Genomic DNA, 6,477 nt, shown 5'->3' with positions numbered 1-6,477 from the left:
TGTTAGGCCGGTTTTCTACTATATAGGTAAATTATTTCGATCGAAGGAAATTTTTCGCTTGATTTTCTTTTCAATTGTGATCTATCCAGTAAATCTGCCTCGGTTTAATTTCACAATTGAAAAGATAAATAAATTGAGCGAAATATTCCGTTCCATCGAAGATTTCTACCTATAATACCGATCGAGTCAACAAACAATGCAGCACAAATATCGTTATTATATTATATATTGAATACATGAGATCAATTACATTTCTGTTTGAGTACAGCAAGTCAACTACGCATTAAAGGAATTGCTTCTATAGTATAGCTCTTTAATACTTTTTATTTACACTTTAACACACATGCACATTTGCAAAAAATTTAGAAAATGTTTTTAAGTGGAGTACCATGCATGCCTAAACATAATGGTATAGTCATTAAGACACTGGTTGTTCAGTTCTACTAGAGTTCTACTAAGCTAAGACTCACTCTACCAAGATGATGACCTGGCTGTATAAGCAATACTGATCCACGTTTCTTCTTTTACAATTTTCCTCGTAGTAAAATTTTCGGAGGTTTCCTGTTGTGCCAATTGCACGAAACGAGTCTTCAATCTACGAACAAATAGAAAAATTGCATGTATATGAGTGTAAATTCGAGTAGTGTGCTTTGTATGCATATAACAGAGCACATTGTTCAACAGACCTTCAAAATCTATATGTTCTATGTGATCCACAATGCAAACATACTCAAACAAATAAGCAGAAACATGTGAGTATAAGGAAGGAATAATTTCAAGTAACTTAGGCTTAGCTAATATAAAAAGAATAGGAAAAAAATTCCACATACCTAGATTTACTGCATCATGGTAAGTTGCTTCGTCCATTGAGAATTGAACAGTTATTTTGGGGTTGTTTTCAACATCGTTTCGCTAGGTTAGGGCCTGGTTAGGGCTTTCTTGTATTGAAATTTGTGTTTGAGTTTCCCATTGGCATTGCTTCTTCTACCCTCTACCGGGCATTGTGGACTTCTGTCCTTCTACTGCTTCTAAAGATACGAATTCGAATTGTTATAGACTATTAAAATATCCCAGGAACTTTAAGGTAAATATCGGAGGCTCGCGATATCATGTATTCATGCTGATCAGAAACAAAAAAATACTTCGCCGTCAGTTTTGCGACTGAAAAACTCTTTTGGCAACAGCCCCACAGAAAAAATAAATCGACCAGCATCAAAAATTATAGAAACAACTATTTGAAAAACATTTTAGAATCAAACTATAAGAATCTTGCAATAAATTTGTCTGTTTTTGCAGGCCAAGTTAACACAATAAAAAGGCGGGAAGACTAAATGCAAGAAAAACTTCAAATATTTACCTTAAAATAGCTCGCACTAGTCGCCAAATCCAGCTTTTCGCATCCAAAATCGCAAGTCCTCTACTAAGTTTACAATTTTTCGAATGAAAAGTACCGAGAAAGAGAACTTTTTACGGAGCAAGCGAGGGCTTCGTGTGTACTTTGCAAATATTTCGCCAAGAAAGACCCGGCCACTGAGCTGTATAAAGACCTGAAGTCTTAGCATAGGTGTCCCTGGCAATTCAAACCACATCATGAGGTTTTCTTTTTCTTGATTAGTTGACTCAGTTTGTCTTGATTTTAAAATCAACTGTCAAAATTTAAAATGAAAGTTAATGTTAAGATACTATCAGTAATGTTTTTTGCTTTATTAATTTATGAACATATTCTGTGGTACCTAACAAACACTTATTTCTTCAGTTTAATTAATCTATGATTTGATGTTGTTGGTGATTTTGTATAAATGTTATTGAGGTCTCCAAAGGGGACAATGGAAAAGACATATAAATTAATTCTTTTTCATACATGAAAATTTAACTTTCATGAGCCCTCAAGAATATTAATTCAAAAGGTCAAATTTTTTAAAATTGATTTCTGATTAAAACCTGCCTTGCAATACATATTGTGTATAATTATAGCTCTAAATTATCTGCACAGTTTAATGCTTGATTCACATGATCTGCACTGTTCAATGCATGGTTCTTTGACAGATAATATTAACACAAAATAGTTTTTTCAAAAAATTGTATTTATAGCCTTAAGAATATATATAGCTTCATAATCATATATAACATGTTTAAGGGTCAGTTTTGAGAGATGTATTACTTAAAATTTTGCAGCATAAAAGACCACATTTGATATGGAAGACTGCAAATCACCAAGCTTTTAAATGCCACTTAACTCTCACATATATATGTTATCCAAAAATGCACCAATCAAATGTTTATAGCACTTCTTGGTTGTGTAAATAGCTAATGTGCATTTGAGCATTACACTCAAATATTGACCACCTTTCAGACAATTATTAAAAAGAACCAGGAATGGATATTACAATGTCCCATATTACCTGGTTATGTTAAGGTGATCCTGAATATAAAAATAAAGAAGATTCATTGCAAAATAATTAACAAAAAACAGGAAAATTTTATTATTTGATTTATTATAAACTGAAATAAACAAGCATGCTTGGATTTCTTGCACATAAAGAGGTTAAAAATAGTTTTATTGAATAATTCATGAATAAATCATGTTTTAAAGTACCAAAAATATAAACCTGGGGAATTCGCATTTCCATAAATATATCAAATGAGCTCTTTTATATAGTTTGTTTGAAAATTTGATTTCGAAAAAACTTCAATTAAGGCCTTCCAGGCTAGAACTACAAGACCGTAAGTTATGATATTTTTAATGCGCTGAATACCTTATATAATAATGCGCTATACGATGTATAACGATCGGTTGTCAATGCTTTACTCCAGCCGATCGACCATGTATTTCGCTATTTAATGATTGATTCTATGACATTTATCGTTATAAACTTACCAGAACTATCCGAGGCAATCTTTTCATCACGTATTCTGATGTAGTAAATGATTTCAATACAAGATTTTGTTCAATTTCAATAAAAATTATCATTAACGCGATGTGCATCACGAATCTTCACTCCTTGTTTTCAAATCTCCATTATGAATATATAATGAGAGGAATTTAACTCCAAAAATGGAGTTACTTTCTATAACCCCTCTAGATGGGATTATTTTTGCATACTAATCAACGTTCGAAGACCTCGTTACTCCACCGAGGAGTTAATATAACTCTAAAAGTGGTGTCAAAATAGCACCAAAATTTAACACCCCGAAAAATGAAATTTGGGGGTGTTAAAATAACTCCCTGAAAATAACAGTGTAGTAGACTTTGTGTTTGATATATCTATGTTTCGTCTACTGAGCAGATCTTGGACATTTGTTACTTATATATATATATATATATATATATATATATATATATATATATATATATATATATATATATATACACCCGTTTGCAAAAACGTTGGCCGCAGATAGATATATAGATAGATACCCGAAATCTAATTAGAATTGCATATGTTGTGTAATATGATTGAAATCCCATGCAAATGTATTCATATGCAATTCTAATTAGACTTCGAGTATCTATCTATCTATCTATCTGTGGCCAACGTTTTTGCAAATGGGTGTATATATATATATATATATATATATATATTTAAAGAAAAAAACAACCGTAATACATAATACATAGTAATAAAGGAGGGAACACCTTTGTCTAATTTATGAGGATCGAGCTGAGCTCAATCTGTTATTTGTTCATTTTGTTCACACATTACCATTATTTAGTTTTCACACAACTGTTTTAATTGTTCAATTAGCTGTGCTTTATTTTTTCTGCTATATCCTCTAGCATTTCGATTTCGTAATTCTTTTCTTAAAGCACCTATTGTCATAGCATGCAGAATAATCTATTGTGCCAATGCTTGAACTACCACTTGGCACATTTTCACCCATGTTATTTTCTCCAGAAGCAGCAGGTGATTGGGCCGTTTCCATACTTACCCTGCTTCTTTTCTGCCTTTTTTCTCTAATTTCACTTTCCCAGTAGTTAGCATTGGTCTTCCAATAATTACGAGGCTTTCTTTCATGCTCACGCAATTCCCACTGTCGCTGTTCATGTCGAAGTACTTCTCCAGCTGAATCCCATTTGTTTGATTTCCTCAGTACAACACTTCGAGCCACGTCGTTGTCTCTCTCTACCCCCTGACCAGTAAAAATTTTCACTGATCTGTGGAGTTTAAAAAATTTAGGCACATGGTGTACCATTATGTGGATGTATGGGGTGATTCCCTTCTTCTCATACTCTTCCCTTTTGCCATTTAATAACAGAAAAAGTTTTACCCAATCCTTTGCCTTGATCCAATACTCTGTAGGGTTGTTGTCAGGGTCCCAGGTACTAGCATCCTTGTATATAGATTGAAAATGTTTCCATATCTCAGCAACTGACTCAGCTGTGTCTGGATGTAAGATTTGAGACATTTTTGAGGGCAACTCTGATAAAAGTAGTTTCTTGTCAGAGCCAAGAAGTCTTGTCCAGTCATACTGGCAACTAGACTTGCCATCCACATCTCTCTTTTCCCAAACATAGAATGTAACACCACAAGACTTAATTGTTTGAATTAACTTCTTCAGATGCACCCCCCTCATTTCTCCTCTTACCCGGTCTAGTTCATCACTTTTATTCCAATCTATGCATTCATACACAATATTTTCCAGCAGAATGTCTGTTACTCTCAGCAACAAATGTAACTCATCTACAACTATATGATCAAGACCAATATTGAATAAAGGTGGTTTATCACAGCAATAATTGTCCTTTGATTTTTGACCCATTTCCCTAATTTCCCTAATTTCATTCAATGATCTGGACAAAGGAGGGGTATTGAAGTGATTATAATGACCATCCATCTTCCATCTGTCATTCTTGTGTACTTTACACCAGGCACAAGCATAATTGGATATGGCTCCCTTGAGACCAAGCATCAATAATATAAACTTATAATCACCACCAAGAAAAAATTCAGCGTTTACATTTTTGTTATCAACCAGAGGTTTTCCAGAAGTAATAAAGGTGTTTATTTCACTTATCACATCCCCAAACGACTCCTTAATTGTGGCATAATCTTCTTTGCCACTAACCACAGCAATTGTCCTATTTCCCTTAGCAGACATTACATTCTCTCCAGCTTGCAAAACAGAGCATGATAATAAAATAAAGTTTGAGTTATTAGTAATTTTGGCACCATCACCACTTATCTTAATTTGGATTTTATTATTTTCAATGTCAAATCCCGGATTCTGCAGGAGATAAGCAGCAACATGCACTTTGAGTATATCTTCAACTGAACTGACTTTGGCCTCAGGATTACTGCCTTGTAGTCCTTCAAGGTGACACATCTTGTTAAGTTCATTACGGCATTGTTTAACCAAATATGACCTTGGCAAATCTTTCACAGCCATTGTCAGCTCATGGTAAAAAGAATCTCCAACACAGAATTTGTCAATAAGGAAAGGGATCTGTTCAACCTTTCTCTTTCTGTGGTAAATTTGTGTACTTTGTGCTTTGAGATTCATCCCTGGTCATAGAATATTCAATTGAAACACTACTTTCCTCAGTGCATTTTAATGTATGTGTTGTCCCACTGGATTCCTCTTTCACAACCAGACTATCTAGCTGAAGGCCAAATGAAGAACAAAACCATAATCCAATTTTAGCCTTTGACAAAAACGTTTTTAGTGTCCTAGTCTTTTCCCCAACCCAAAAAATAAAAATCTAAAACAGTCATGGTCAAAATAAAAAATTAGGTTGCTTCTGCTATGGCTTTTTAGCTTTGTCATTACTGCAACCCTCAGTGAATCCAGATTTTTTGTTACTTTTTCCGGGGTAATTTTTGGCCTGTCGTAATTTCTAAACAAAAAGAATACATTTCCTACAATCACATTTCATAATCTCATTTTAAAGTGGATCTGCCCAGTAATATAAATAATTTTACTTTTTTTATCTGCTGTGGGGAAAATGTCAGGCAGTAATGGGCCAACTGGACAATATTTACAGTATACTGTACTACCAATGTGATAAAACAATGAGTTGGCCATGGAAAGCTACATACCTCAAAAGGTCAGCAGTTAAGTTGTCTTCAGGCTCCCAGCTATTGTCGAAAGCACTATAGCCTTTCCATTTCACCAAGTATTCGACCTTATATTAAATTATAACAAAAAATATAGTTATTCAGTGACTAATGGTTCAATAACTGAACTCATTATAAAGCGTCATGCTCAAGGCAAAAACAAACACAATATTAAAACTTACCGTATTTCGATTTTCGCACGGTCCTCTTTGAAACAAGCCTTTTAAGGCGTAGAATTGAATCCAGTAGCCATTTCTCACAATTGGCAATTTAAAAGTCAAATTTTCAGTCAAACAATTTGTTGATTTATAATTCGTATTGTAAAATTATGAATAGGATATCCTGAGCCCGCACGCCATGCAGCTGGTTGTTTGCGCCCGCACATCGAACTGCTGACTGTCACAGATTTCTAACCATTGAC

General features: G+C 34.0%; 1 long non-coding RNA gene across 1 annotated transcript; it reads right to left on the bottom strand.

Annotated features, from left to right (window-relative positions):
• Window positions 1-407: 407 nt before the first annotated feature.
• On the bottom strand, window positions 408-1,435 carry LOC114526187. The gene is made up of 3 exons (XR_003687320.1): window positions 1,358-1,435; window positions 831-1,028; window positions 408-595 (listed from the first exon to the last, which is right to left on the bottom strand). It is a non-coding gene; the product is annotated as an uncharacterized LOC114526187 (long non-coding RNA).
• Window positions 1,436-6,477: the final 5,042 nt, after the last annotated feature.

Source organism: Dendronephthya gigantea, unplaced genomic scaffold, assembly GCF_004324835.1.
Source record: "Dendronephthya gigantea isolate DGI-Jeju-01 unplaced genomic scaffold, DenGig_1.0 000037F, whole genome shotgun sequence".
NCBI lineage: Eukaryota > Metazoa > Cnidaria > Anthozoa > Malacalcyonacea > Nephtheidae > Dendronephthya > Dendronephthya gigantea.
Note: the sequence above shows the minus strand (reverse complement) of the source record. Positions and strands in the feature narration are given on the sequence as shown.